Source organism: Schistocerca serialis, chromosome 1 (assembly GCF_023864345.2).
Source record: "Schistocerca serialis cubense isolate TAMUIC-IGC-003099 chromosome 1, iqSchSeri2.2, whole genome shotgun sequence".
Taxonomy (NCBI): domain Eukaryota; kingdom Metazoa; phylum Arthropoda; class Insecta; order Orthoptera; family Acrididae; genus Schistocerca; species Schistocerca serialis.
This window is the reverse complement of record NC_064638.1, coordinates 1,159,239,720-1,159,255,798: the sequence shown is the minus strand read 5'-3', so window position 1 is coordinate 1,159,255,798 and position 16,079 is coordinate 1,159,239,720. Positions and strand designations below refer to the sequence as shown.

Below are 16,079 nucleotides of genomic sequence, written 5' to 3'. Positions count from 1 at the left end.
AATGCCGTTGGTCACAACCACCGTTATCGAGATACCGAATTATAGGTAGCGAGCGGCCCGGTCATACTTAACATTCCCCAGCCCAAGCGGACAAAGCCAGCAATACATTAGTTACAACGAAATGGCTCTGAGCACTATGGGACTTAACATCTGAGGTCATCAGCCCCCTAGAACTTAGAACTACTTAAACCTAACTAACCTAAGGACATCACACACATCCATGCCCGAGGCAGGATTCGAACCTGCGACCTTAGCGGTCTCGCGGTTCCAGGCAACCGCGCCTAGAACCGCCTGGCCACACTGGCCGGCACATTAGTCACAACGCAGAAGTTACGTACAAGAGCCTGCACTTACGCAATATTGATGGAGTATGCGGCAATACTGCCGTGCATTGGCGGAATTTGACGAAAACCTCATTGCTGCCAGACATTGACCTACAATAAATGCCTGTGTAAAACACCTTGCGTTAATATTGATCAAGAATTTTGAAATGCAGGCTCATGGTGGTGAGTCTTGGACTTAAATGTCGATGTCACAGTCGAATTAGTTTTCTACAAAAAGATTAGCTCAGTCCATACGTCATTCTGATTGTTACTCTTGTCTCAAACAGCTAAAGTGCAGCCATACGGGCCAACTCAAATATTTTAAATGCTCGGAATATTTTATTTAAAAACAAAAGGAAAAAATTAAATAAGAGTGTCGCATGTACCCATAACATATTGACAAAGCTTATGAAATGTAATTGCTACGATTAAGTTGGACAATTGATATTTGGAAGTGCTGATAAGATACATATAAGTGTCATGGCATATAGAAATAATAACTTCCAAAAGAAAGGCATCTCTTTTATTAAAATTTGTGTGGCGAAGAATGTTTATAGTTTTCTTTGATATATATCAGGAAACAATGTGTTTTCTGGGTGCATCGGTGGTTCAGTGGTAGAATGCTCGCCTGCCACGCGGGCGGCCCGGGTTCGATTCCCGGCCGATGCAAATTTTTTTTTTTTTTTTAATTACACGTTTTGAATCTCCTTTCCGTTACTACCACATCTTTGTGATTCAGTAGCCATGGCTGACAGAAAGCGTTAATTTTACAACAATACTAAAGTGGGTACTATAAAACACCAATTTGACAGCTAGATTACAGTACACATTACAATAATAAGACAATCAATATTAGAATGCAGAGTAGTAAAATAGGAGATATGACTGAATACCCTTAGGTAGAGCTTTAAATAATTTTAGGGCCAGCATTGGGAAGGTGTTCTGCATCTTAGTTAATCAACATTGTGGCCTGTCTGTACTGTCTTTATGAGTGCTTTATTGATGAACTACATTTGTCTTTCTGTAGGTCTCATGATTAGTCTTCGTGTGAACGAGACATTTTTTTCTGGAGATATTGTATTGTACTGTATTTATTGGTCCTGTTGTGTACAAGAACATCTTTTGCATAAGACATTGGAATGATCCTCATTGCTTTCTTTTGTAATAAAAGCATATTCTTACAGCCTTCAGAATGGCCCACAGTAAAGACCCATAGCTGACATGACTGTGGAACATTGCATAGTATACTATTAGTAGGTACTTGTGTAGTACAACACTTTTTAGTTTCCTCATTAGGTATAAGACCCGTGAGTGTTTGGAACATGCATGTTTAGTGTGCTGTCGTCAGGTTAATTTGGTATCAGTGAAAAAACCCCAAAGCTTAACAGCTACTGTGTCACCTAGTGCTACAGTATCACTCAGGCTGCATATTGTCCTCTGTGTTCTGTCTTCATTAATTTTCATCTTGTTCATGATAAACCAGGCCTTGGCATCACTGAATATGACTTCTGGTTGTTGAACAGCTTGAAGTATATTTTCCACTTTTGAGAACAAAGTTGTGTAATCTGCAAACTGCAATGTGTGCCCATTAGAGCCTATGTCACAAAAATTAAGAACAACAGGGGCCCTCACATGGATCCCTTTGGCACACCATGTTTTAACTTCATATCACCTGATCCTGCTGTTTGTGCTGATACAATCCATTGTCTGTTATTTAGGTAGGATTCGAGAGTTTATAGAACACCTTCCCCAGTACAATATGACTTTAACTCGATGAGCAGGGCCTTATATGCGATACAATCAAATGCCTTACTAAGATCACAGAGTATCAGTACTATAGGCTCCTTGTCTTCAAAACCCTGGCTTATATTTGTGGCTAGATCAAACATGGATTCAGAAATAAGAGGTCAACGACAACTGCTGTCTATGAGTGCATCAGTTCCATCCTAAAACTGATGGACAAAAAACAGGAAACAATAGGAGTCTTTATTGACTTGTCAAAAGCTTTTGACATGGTGGACCATAAAATTCTGCAATCAAAGCTAGAAAGATATGGTATTCGAGGTCTGTCCAACAAGTGGATCAGGTCCTTCCTGACAACTCGTATGCAGGCAGTATGCGTCAAGCACACAAATATTGAACTAAAAACTGTATCTAATCACTTATCTGACTATAAACAAATAAAATGTGGTGTACCCCAAGGATCCGTATTGGGACCCCTTCTGTTTCTTCTGTACATAAATGATCTAAGCTTAAATATTGATGCACACAAATCAATCATATTTGCAGATGACACCACGACTCTACTAAAAGGAGACGACGATGAACAGTTACAGCAGACGGTAAACACGGTCACGAAACAACTTAGCAGCTGGGCACAGAGTAATCAGCTTGTAATAAACAGTAAGAAAACCGTTGCTCTAAAATTCCACAATGTTCCTAACAAGGACATGTTTATCCCATCAGTCTCTATCAATGACGAACCAGTTGGTAACAGTACTGAAACCAAATTGTTAGGCCTTTTGCTGCAGAGTAACATCAGATGGATTAAGCATATTGAATATCTCAACGCAGAACTGAGCAAAACATGTTATCTTCTTTGTTCATTAAAATCATGCTGTAGTGAGAAAACAGTATTGAATGCATATCATGCGTACTTTCATTCTCGTCTTAGATATGGGGTCACCTTCTGGGGAAACTCTAAAATAGCTAATAGTACTTTTAAACTACAAAAAAGGGCCATTAGAATCTTGTTTGGGTGCAAGCCTAGAGACTCTTGTAAACCCCTGTTTAAGAAATCTGGTATTCCCCCATTGCCATGTGTATACATTATGGAAACCCTTTTGTTCTTTAAATTAAATGTAATAGGCAAGGACCAGAGACTACAAAAAAACTGTGATATACATGAGCACTTTACCAGACAAAACAGAAACTTACATATGACTCAAATCAGCACAGCACTGTGCCAAAAAGGTACTTTTCACATGGGAGTTAAGCTTTATAACAAACTTCCTGAAAACATAAAAGCTATCACTGAGGTCAATACATTTGGAAAATCTCTAAAGTCATATTTACAGCATCACTGCTTTTACTCCGTTGAAGAATATTTAAATTTATGAAATGTGTTATATAAATACTTACGTGTAAAGTGTATTATTGTAACTTTAAATATGTATGCCTTGAAATTACTTTCAGACTGTATATTTATAACTTGACTTGTCCAATGTCTTATGCATAAGCTGCTATGTAGACAACAGGACCAATAAAATACAATCTACAATCTACAAGTACTGCTGTTGTAGCTGACTTGCCCTTCTGAAAGCTGTGTTGTACATCATGAAATTGATTATTTCCTTCAAAATAACTTAATAGCTCAGCTTTCATCATCTCACTGATCTTTCATTATAAATTCTATTGTCTTATGTAGCACTAATATTATAGATACAGGCCTGTAGCTGGACACTTCATGTGGATTACCTTTTTTAAAAACTGGTACTGTGCATGCTAATTTCAGGAAATCTGAAAATTCCCCTGGATGGAGGATTTTATTTATTGCTACTGACAGTTGTTGAGCAATTTTGCAGAATATACTGTTTAATAGAATACAGGACATGCCATAAATATAAGGGCTCCCTAAGTGTTTGTTGCTGCTTACTATTTTTAATGAGTCTTTGGGATAGACTCACTTCCACATTACCATGCTGCATTTATTTCCAAATTTTGCAGCAACTGCAGGATATGTTCTGAAGTCAGGAATTTCACCTACTGTGCTTTCTACCATGTTTATAAAGTATTCATTAAATTCATCTGGACTGCAAGAAATAGAGCAAGAGGTGGTCTTTTGTCTACATTCATTAATCAGATCCAACACTGCCTTGCAAGGATTGTGAGCTTCTACAATTAATCTGCCATTGCTTTCCTTCTCTGCTTTCTCTACTTCTTTTCTGTACATCTTTTTGGCTGGTAGATAACTGCAGTACAGTCTGTCCATGATGCCAATATCTCCAGTTGTTTTGACTTTATCATTTAGTAGTTGCACAGTGCATTTTATTTTAGCTAAGCCAGAGGTATACCAGCTCTTTATTTTTGACTGTTTTCTGTATGTATTTTGATTTGGCAGTTGGATATCTCCTGGGTTTTAGTGGAAGACTTTCATCAAATTTGGTTTTAATAGTCTTGAAAATGGAACTGAATGTATCATTTGGTGCCAATTGTTTACACATATGACGCCAATCTGTAGAAAACACGGCAGTTTTGAAATCATGTAAGTTTTTCTTAGTGATAATCCTACATAACTTGAATGCCTGCTGGGAATTTGTTGAGTACTTAGTGATTTTGCCCACAGCTTCATGATTACTGCACTGTGATCAGATATGGATGTTGAAGTCTCCACATCAGGCAATTTTTGCTCCTAGTCACTCTAGATGACACACACAACTTTCCAGTTTGCTGATGAAGTTTTCAAAATTGCCATTTGAGGAACGGTACATGGAAACAACAATTAAGTTAGCATCTGGCAGCCACAAAGCAGCCAATTCTAGATCCAAGTCCACACAGAAGTTTCTTATGTCAAGTTTCTTTCCACTCAGCTTCCCATTTGCATATGTATACACACCACCATGTATAGAAGTTTCTCTACAACATGCATTCACCATTTCCACATATTCAATATGCCCAGAGTATTCTCTTTCTGTATGGGCTATCCAGTGTTCACATAAACATAACACATCTGTTCTAACTTCCTCAGCAAACAATGGTAATGTATCGAGTTTTGTATGAAGGCATTGCATTTTTGCACCAGCTGTAACTAAACTTGCATTTTTTTCAGTGGGGACATTTCCTTTTCTATTGGAAATGGTGCTATATCTTTGCATTGTTAAATAGCTGTAGCACAAAACAAATTCCTTTTGTTGCTTTTATCTTCATTAAGGAAGCAACGACAGCTACTTCCAGTTTTTGGGTAGTTCTGGAAACTGTTGAAAAATATAGATAATTTGGTAGCAGTTCAATTCCAAACTGTGTGGTCAAGTGTGTCGTCAAGATGTCCCTGTGCAGCACTCCGGCCAATGAGTGGGGAGCATTACTGGTGGCAGCGTGGTATTGTATTTTGTTGTTTTATTTATCCTCTTCATCATTTACACATATAGATACAAAGTGATATGAGACAAGTCAATATTATGAGAAGATGAAATGAGACAACATGAATTAATGTGGTTATTATAAACTGTGTGTCTGTTACAACTATACAGGAGTTAACACACAAAAAATGCTCCAAGCGAGTTATTACTTACACACAATTATACTCAGTCCTTTTAATTCAAACTGTGATTAAACTTCAAAAAAGATAAATGGATGGATACTCTTGATAAGAACACAGAAAAGCAATAGGATGTTTACCATTCGTATTGCATCATGTGATAATAGTTTACAAAATCACCTCTTTTTGCCCAAAGAACACAAATATAAACTACAAAATCATACTCTGCTTATGAATCTACAACAATTAATCTAGTTTTAAAAAGTTTATAGCTTTAGCAGTGTGTTTGTGACCATAGCTTACAACTGCAGCTTTTCGTACAAAAGACACAAATTTGAAAATTAAAAGATATTTACAATATATACATCATCATGATGAAAATGTGGTGTGTGATATTGCAGTTCTTTGTGCTAACAAATATTCATTTATACTGAAACAACATTTACTAAGGAGATTGTTGTGTACAGGGCCTTGAATTTTGCAGTGTTTTTATTGTTTCACGCCAATAGGGATATCAAATCACTCTAGCTATGTCACAGGCATAAATATGGAAGTGTGTGAATGGAAATGTATCCAAACATTATGGACCTGAATATAAAGTGTTTTTAGATTATTACTTCTCCAAATGTAATCTTAGTGATGGCGCCTCATGCATCTTGTGGCACTATTTTATGTTATTTTATATTATTGCAGATATTTCAGGCTTTATTCACAAAGTATCTTTATACTTTTTGAAACACTTTAATAAAATATGGTGTATAAAACGTTTGTAAATGAATTTTTAATTCATTAGTCTTATTATACACACATCAAAAAAAGTTTTGCATTACTCTGGTTCCCAGAACTCCTGAAGATGGCGTTTACTGTGGATATTTTATCACAGACACAGTTCCTTTGACAGTTCAGAGGTGTCACTAAACCTGCCCAAATATGTAAACAACCATGCTCAACCAGTGCCTATTAGACGGATGGGATCCAGTAGCCGATGAGTTCCAGTCATTCCACCAGGAAGGATGTATATGGCTCATGTGTGTAGTTAAACCATGCCTAGACGATCAATACCATGGTTTGATTGCATCTGCATTGTTACTTTGTGCCAGGAAGGGCTCCCAACAAGGGAAGTGTCCAGACATCTCAGAGTGAACCGAAGCGATGTTGTTTGGACATGGAGGAGACAGAGAGATAGGAACTGTCGATGATATGCCTCACTCAGGCTGCCCAAGGGCTACTACTGCAGTGGATGACTGCTACCTACGGATTATGACTCAGAGGAACCCTGGCAGTGATGCCACCATGTTGATTAATGCCTTTTTGTGCAGCCAAAGGATGTCATGTTACGACTCAAACTGTGCATAGTAGGCTGCATGATGCGCAACTTCACTCCCAATGTCCATGGTGAGGTCCATCTTTGCAATCCCGACACCATGCAACGCGGTACAGATGGGCTCAACAACATGCCAAATGGACCGCTCAGGATTGGCATCATGTTCTCTTCACCGATGAATGTCGGATATGCATTCAACCAGACAATCGTCGGAGACATGTTTGGAGACAACCTGGTCGGGCTGAATGCCTTAGACACTCTGTCCTGTGAGTGCAGCAAGGTGGAGGTTCCCTGCTGTTTCAGAATGGCATTATGTGGGGCCGACGTACGCTGATGGTGATCATGGAAGGTGCCGTAACGGCTGTACAACACGTGAATGCCATCCTCCGACCGATAGTGCAACCACATCGGCAGCATATTGTCGAGGCATTTGTCTTCATGGATAACAATTCACAACCCTACTGTGCTCATGTTGTGAATGACTTCCTTCAGGATAACGACATTGCTTGACTAGAGTGGTCAGCATGTTCTCCAGACACGAACCCTATCAAACATGCCTGGGATAGATTGGAAAGGGCTGTGACCCACCAACCACTCTTGAGGGATCTACGCCGAATCGCCATTGAGGAGTGGGACAATCTAGACCAACAGTGCCTTGATGAACTTGTGGATAGTATGCCACAATGAATACAAGCATGCGTCAATGCAAGAGGACATGCTACTGGGTATTAGAGGTAGCAGTGTGTACGACAGTCTGGGCCACCACCTCTGAAGGTCTCGCTGTATGGTGGTACAACATGCTATGTGTGGTTTTCGTGAGCAGTAAAAAGGTCGGAAGTGATGTTTCTGTTGATCTCTATTTCAATTTTCTGTACAGGTTCCAGAACTCTCAGAACGGAGGTGATGCAAAACTTTTTTTGATGTGTGTAAAATTCGACATGGTTTGTCGCAATATAGCCCCAAAGGGGACATCTCTGTCTGTTATGTTATTTGCTTTTTATATATTATATATACTCACCACGTATTTTGCATATCCTGTATATATTTATTTTAACATTCATTTAATCGTTATGATCTTCCATAAAATAGAGCTGTAGCTTCTGGGATGTATATTGGAATAGAGGTCACTACAGGTCTTTGATGAGCATATTCTCACTGTCTGCACTGGTTGTAAGCAATGGCTTCAGTCTTTTTTTCTGCCATGTAAATGATTGAGTCAATTGTTACATGTTTATGCTCTGACATGGTTAAGCCTATGTCCCTCTTCTGGTAATGGTATGTTATCATTATGTTCTCACTTATATGCATTTGTATAACTGTGTTATCAACAGATACACAAACAAAAAGTACAGAGCTTTGCTTTGCTAGCTTTCAGAATGAAATTTCTTTCTCAAGCCGTAGGAGAAAAACACACACACACACACACATACACACACACACACACATGCCTGTCTCCCTACATTTTGTTATGCCTTTTTGTGAGTCATCTCTGTATTCCTAAATAATTCATTATTCTCATCCAGAACTTTCCATACATTTGTATAACTGTATTACATACATATTCTGTACCTGTTATTTGTTCTGTCCTTGTATTTTGACAACTATGATGACTATGTTACAGCGAAAATCTAGATCTGCAGAAAATCAATGCATTCTGCAACTCACTGCTGTCTTTCTTTTGATTTGAATATTCAACGTTTGCTGTGCACCATTGGTATCCAATGGATTCCAATTTAGTCAGTCATAAATATGTGGAAAAAGTCATGATTGCAATGGGCTTTAGTGACAAGTTCACGAATGCTATTCAGAATATTTTGTTTGGGCTATGCTGTGTCACAAGTCATTATTAATGGTAGACTAAATAAGAAAATTCCCATCAACAGATCAGTCAGACAGTGTTGCATGTTATCTACAGCAATGTATGTAATAGCTTTAGATTCTCTCCTCCATATCAATGTATGTTGGGAGTGACAAGGAATTCTAAAAGCAAATGAACAGATCACATGAAGAGCTTACATAGATGACTTGAGTGTTCTCATAAGAAGTTCAAGAGATGTTGACACGTTACACAACATCCTCCAGTTGTACCAAAATCTATAGGTGCAATTGTTACCCCTAAAAACATCATGCCATTGCCAATTGCAAACAATATGTGGATATACAGTAGAATTGGTTCACTGCCAAAGGTTTGCGAGAAGTGCTAGGCTTCATTGTGCCAAATAACCCACAAAGAATGTGCATTCTCAATTGGTGCTTGACACTACATAAAATAAGAGCAGTCATAAAAATCCATGCTGGTAGAACACAGTGTCAAGAAGGAAGTGGTCAACCTAGAAAGACGATAGAATGCTAGGACTGAAGAATTGTCAGAGAGGCACCCAGAGCCCTGGATTTATTATTTAGCTGTGACAAAAATGTCAAGCTAACCATCTTGCAAATACCTACAAAAGCGTGTTACTTAGCTCACGTCCTCAATGAAATAGGGAGGGCTATACTGTAAGCAATATATTGATTTATATGGAGGGGTGATATTTTAAAGATTTCTTTGCAGATCTGCACCCTCAGCTTAACTGAGGGTGGTCTGGGACTAACAGACTTGCACGCAAAATGCGCAACACTAAACATCAACAGAGATAAGTGTGCAATTCAGGGAGAGCATAAGGGAGCAATTGACAGGAATGGGGGAAATAAATACAGTAGAAGAAGAATGGGTAGCTTTGAGGGATGAAGTAGTGAAGGCAGCAGAGGATCAAGTAGGTAAAAAGACGAGGGCTAGTAGAAACCCTTGGGTAACGGAAGAAATATTGAATTTAATTGATGAAAGGAGAAAATATAAAAATGCAGTAAGTGAAACCGGCAAAAAGGAATACAAACGTCTCAAAAATGAGATCGACAGGAAGTGCAAAATGGCTAAGCAGGGATGGCTAGAGGACAAATGTAAGGATGTAGAGGCCTATCTCACTAGGGGTAAGATAGATACCGCCTACAGGAAAATTAAAGAGACCTTTGGAGATAAGAGAACGACTTGTATGAATATCAAGAGCTCAGATGGAAACCCAGTTCTAAGCAAAGAAGGGAAAGCAGAAAGGTGGAAGGAGTATATAGAGGGTCTATACAAGGGCGATGTACTTGAGGACAATATTATGGAAATGGAAGAGGATGTAGATGAAGATGAAATGGGAGATATGATACTGCGTGAAGAGTTTGACAGAGCACTGAAAGACCTGAGTCGAAACAAGGCCCCCGGAGTAGACAATATTCCATTGGAACTACTGACGGCCGTGGGAGAGCCAGTCCTGACAAAACTCTACCATCTGGTGAGCAAGATGTATGAAACAGGCGAAATACCCTCAGACTTCAAGAAGAATATAATAATTCCAATCCCAAAGAAAGCAGGTGTTGACAGATGTGAAAATTACCGAACTATCAGCTTAATAAGTCACAGCTGCAAAGTACTAACACGAATTCTTTACAGACGAATGGAAAAACTAGTAGAAGCCAACCTCGGGGAAGATCAGTTTGGATTCCGTAGAAACACTGGAACACGTGAGGCAATACTGACCTTACGACTTATCTTAGAAGAAAGATTAAGGAAAGGCAAACCTACGTTTCTAGCATTTGTAGACTTAGAGAAAGCTTTTGACAATGTTGACTGGAATACTCTCTTTCAAATTCTAAAGGTGGCAGGGGTAAAATACAGGGAGCGAAAGGCTATTTACAATTTGTACAGAAACCAGATGACAGTTATAAGAGTCGAGGGACATGAAAGGGAAGCAGTGGTTGGGAAGGGAGTAAGACAGGGTTGCAGCCTCTCCCCGATGTTGTTCAATCTGTATATTGAGCAAGCAATAAAGGAAACAAAAGAAAAATTCGGAGTAGGTATTAAAATTCATGGAGAAGAAATAAAAACTTTGAGGTTCGCCGATGACATTGTAATTCTGTCAGAGACAGCAAAGGACTTGGAAGAGCATTTGAATGGAATGGACAGTGTCTTGAAAGGAGGATATAAGATGAACATCAACAAAAGCAAAACAAGGATAATGGAATGTAGTCTAATTAAGTCGGGTGATGCTGAGGGAATTAGATTAGGAAATGAGGCACTTAAAGTAGTAAAGGAGTTTTGCTATTTGGGGAGCAAAATAACTGATGATGGTCGAAGTAGAGAGGATATAAAATGTAGACTGGCAATGGCAAGGAAAGCGTTTCTGAAGAAGGGAAATTTGTTAACATCCAGTATTGATTTAAGTGTCAGGAAGTCGTTTCTGAAAGTATTCGTATGGAGTGTAGCCATGTATGGAAGTGAAACATGGACAATAAATAGTTTGGACAAGAAGAGAATAGAAGCTTTCGAAATGTGGTGCTACAGAAGAATGCTGAAGATTAGATGGGTAGATCACATAACTAATGAGGAGGTATTGAATAGGATTGGGGAGAAGAGAAGTTTGTGGCACAACTTGACCAGAAGAAGGGATCGGTTGGTAGGACATGTTCTGAGGCATCAAGGGATCACCAATTTAGTATTGGAGGGCAGTGTGGAGGGTAAAAATCGTAGAGGGAGACCAAGAGATGAATACACTAAGCAGATTCAGAAGGATGTAGGTTGCAGTAGGTACTGGGAGATGAAAAAGCTTGCACAGGATAGAGTAGCATGGAGAGCTGCATCAAACCAGTCTTAGGACTGAAGACCACAACAACAACAACAAGTGTGCAATACACTTTTAAAGAAAATAAAAAAATTAAAATTTGATATTCATACAGGTGTTGACAGAAAATACAAAACTGTGAACTTTGGTTGCTGATGGATGAGTGTATGATGCTGTAGTGCTGCTTCACTGTACTGATGGCAAGGATAGAAAGAAGGGGACAGATCGACACCAGGGCATAAAGTCTTTGCAATTTCATTCCTTGTCGTCAGTGGGACAGTAACTATCCTCACAGACAGGTCCACTAACAGTATATGCAGATTTCAGCATTTAAGAGAGGATGTGTAGTTGTACTCAAAGAATTTGGTTGGAGTATTCGGCAAATCCCTCAACATTTGAATAGGAGTGATGCTACTATTTGACAATATTGCCAGGAATGGGGAACTATGGCTGAACACAGAGTCAAGAAGGAATCAGTCAGCCTAGAGAGAAGACAAAATGTGAGGGCTGAGGAGTTGTCAGAGAGGCACTCAGAGGCCCATATTCATCATTATTATCAATCTGATATGCAACTAGTGCTTCACTGACCACAAGGACCAGTAATAGGCAGCTACAGAAAGGGGGCTGAGCTCGTGGCAACTACCATTGACCTCTGTACACCAACATGCCCGTTTGCATTGCAGTCGGGCACATTCGCCGGGAATCTCATCGACTGGAGTAGAATTGTCTTCATTGATGAGTTCCACTTTGAACTGAGCCTCGATGACCATTGAAGACATGTCTGGAGATTTCCTGGACAGCAGTGGGTTACTACCCTGACTGTCACCCACCATACAGCCCGACAGCCAGGAGCAATGGTCTAGGGAGTCATTTCATTTTGTAGCTGGCACCCTTACAGCATAGTGGTACATCGACAATATTCTATGCCCCATTTTGTTGCCCTTCATTGTAAGCCAATCTGGGCTTACATTTCAGCAAGATAATGCCCACCTGCACATGGCTGGAGTTTGTACTGCTTGTCTTCATGCTTGCGAAACCAGCATGATCGCCAGATCTCTCCACAGTTGAGAACATTCACAGCATTATGGGATTTTGATGATCTAACATGTCAATGGGACAGAATTTAACACGATATCTCACAAGAGGTCATCTAACAACTCTTTGTCAATGCCAAACCAAATAACAGCTTACATAAGGGCCAGAGGTGGACCAAAATGTTATAGACTTGTTCAGTTTGTGAAGCACTTTCTCTTGAATAAATCATCCAATTTTTCTGAAACCATTTGTTTGTCTGTACTTGAATATCACATTGCCAATTTCCATCGCATTCAGATGATTCCTTTGTGGTGCGTTGTTTTTCTTTTTTTGTCTCAGAGTGTAGAAAAGGAACTGCTGTGACATAAATACTGCCCGACATCAGAGATAATGCTAATTAGTAACGTCAGTATCTCACACTCATTGAACTTCACCCAAAATTATTATATAAGTAGAAGTTACATATGAACGGATGTCCTAAAAAGGTTCACAAAATGGCCATAACTCTCAGAGTTATTGCACTTCCTGATAAATGTGAACTGTGATTAACACAGCACAATTGAAAACCCACGTGGAAAATTTAACAATGAAAATAATGCCAGAAGGTGCAAGATTGACTTGGTACCAACTCCAAGTTTTACTCCATCCAGTTAAAACCATCGGCTGCAGGTGGAAATTGTAATCTGGAGGATGTAATCAAATGTTGTTTTGAGTGCCCAAAATTTGTCATGATATGGAACATAGCAAGAGATGTTCAGTAAAATGAACATAACTAATATGCAGGCCTTTAATGCTGTGGTATCCCCATTTCCCAAAGCAAGGCAATACATTACATGGATCATAGCACATTCAATTCATACAGTTTTTGGACACACTACAATATCTTGCATATGTATGGGAGAATGTAACTTATTACCCTTTTACAGGATTAGATAAGTGAATTTTCTCAAGATTCCAATATGTGAAGCATATGGCAATATTTTGATATAAGAGCTTATGGAAAAACCTCCTCAAAAATTTAAACCTATGTAGCACCATTGCAATGCTTACATGAGTTTCTTATTAATACGTGGGACATCCAATAATTAAGCTTCCCTAGTTTGTAACAAGCATTACACACAGTTGATCATGATGACATAATTTCATTCAGATTGTACAATGCTTCTGCTACTTTTCTACATGTTGCGATGTTTTTTGAAGCATTTTTGGCAACATGACACAAATTTTTCCAAACCAGTGCAGTAATAGGTTGCATTTTGTGCTTGTAACTAGGTGTTCAATGTTGATGTCACTTCATCAATGGTGTTGAATTGCTTTGAGTGGGGGGGAACATACGAAAATTACTTGGGACAAGATCTAGTGAATATGGAGGGTGTGAAACACTTCCCAATTGAATCATCCGAGCTACACCTTGGTCATTTGAACTGTATGAGACCGAGCATTGTCACGAAGAGAGAGCTTTGTGACAGAAAAGTCCAGTTTTTTTTTTTTTTTTTTTTTTTTTTTTTTTTTTTTTTTAAATGGCAGCTCGCAGGTTCCTCAAGGCATTATAGCACTTCTCTGGATTCACTGTGGTGTTGTGAGGTGGGTAATGAACGAGTAAAACCCCCTGACAGTCCCAAAAGATGGTTGCCATAACTTTACCAGCCAAATGTGTGACCTTCGCCTTTTATGGGGCACTTTTGCCAGGATCTTCTACACCGCACCCTGACGTTTTATTTCAGAGTCAAATGCTGGACCAAGGTCTCCCAGGTGTAACGAGCCATTTGAAGAGCATATCTATTTCTGATGCATTTTGAGAAACATTCTGGCCAAACTATCCATTGTTGCTGGTGGACATCTCTCAGCAACCATGGCATCCTTCTTACACAGACTTTGTAAAAGTGAAGATGGTCTTTCAGGATCTTTGTTATGGATGAAAGTCCAATTGTAGTTCCATGAATGCGAGGGTATTAAGACTGTCTTGCATCTTCAGTGGAGCAAATGTCAACTGACTCTCGACAAAATCCTTTTCTGTTTTTTATCATGCTACTCTACTAAAGGAGTAGCGCCATTCTTCAAATACAGAATAAAAATTTATTATTTCTTCATAAACATTGACAAATACAGACAAGCAGGATTGGCCAATCTTGTTCTCTTCCCAGAAACAATTGAATTTCCAGTTGACATTCTTGTCAGTCTGTATTCCAGTCTTTGGTATTCCTTTGGAGCTGCACACAGTGTGGGGTCTCTTTGCTTCTACTTCCTGTGACATCACAGGCAGGCTGACTGCTCTCAGCATCACATGTGGCTCTAAAGGAATATCTCATACAAGAATACAACAAGCACAGACTATGAAAATGAAACAATTTAAAAACAAAATAAAGATAATTATCTTCTTCACAAGAAACACTCTAATTGCCAACTCATACTGTTTGTTCATTTATCTGAAGCTACACAACATGGATATAAAATCAACATATGTAAGGGAGATTTTGTAGCCTCATTAGGATCATATCAATGGTAACACAATGATCTTCTTCCACAATATTGGGAATTGCAATAATGGCTTCGTTATGTGTCACTGTAGTTCCCATATGCTGTTCATCATGCACATCTATGCACCCTTCCACAAACTGTACACACCAACATCGAACCATCTGAAAGCTCATACAGCCATCCCCATGGGCAGATGCTAACTCCCAATGATATTGGCAGCAGGTAGTTGTTTTTCTGTGAAGAAATAAATAACAGAGTGCAGCTCCCCAAGTGGACACACTTTGTAGCGGTACCTCCATGCCAGCTGGCAGCATAGTGGCAAGATATTGTGGTATTCGTCATAATCTGGTGACAGCATTGTCAATATGTACTATATAGTCAAACTCCATTGCTCACATGTCACAGGTATAGTTTATTTTGCAGAGAAATAAAAAAGGGGCAACTTACTTTTGGATGACATGTAATACCATCATTGTTAATTTCAATATTTAACAGCTCTATGGTTGTGTAGGGAAGTTACAGTTATGAAATATGGTTGTTCTTCTTCTGGAACTAAACATCTGGTACCTCGCCACATTTGTCCCAAAACTACTGGATGAGACCCATGCAATTAATGCATCTTGGAACTACATTGCATGAAATACGAAGTTAAAATAATCTTGTAATTAAAGGGTACAGTAGGTATGAATTAATTTATGATCACAAGTTTGATTTGTTTGTTTTATTGAAGTTTTTGTGGCTATTCCATGTGTGTGTAAAAAATTGTCAAATTTTTGTTTCATTCCTGTGCTTGGAAGGTAATCTTCCTTTCTTAAATTTGGAATGTCAAATAGCTGCAGTACAAAACAATTTCTTTTCACTGTTTTTATTGTCATTATGGAGCAGATAGAGACAGAATATTTGAATAGTAATAATCCCTTCAATAGTTATGTATTGTAAATACTAAAGTATGTATATAAAATAAAGAAAGGTTAGTATGCTCTTCAGTGTGAAACTGCTGTACTGTGTTGTCCCTGTTT

At 38.8% G+C, this 16,079-nt stretch overlaps 1 non-coding gene across 1 annotated transcript; it reads left to right on the top strand.

The window, feature by feature from the left end:
- The first annotated feature begins 921 nt into the window (after nucleotides 1-921).
- Nucleotides 922-992, top strand: Trnag-gcc (transfer RNA glycine (anticodon GCC)). The gene has a single exon. It is a non-coding gene; the product is annotated as a tRNA-Gly (tRNA).
- The last annotated feature ends 15,087 nt before the right edge of the window (nucleotides 993-16,079 follow it).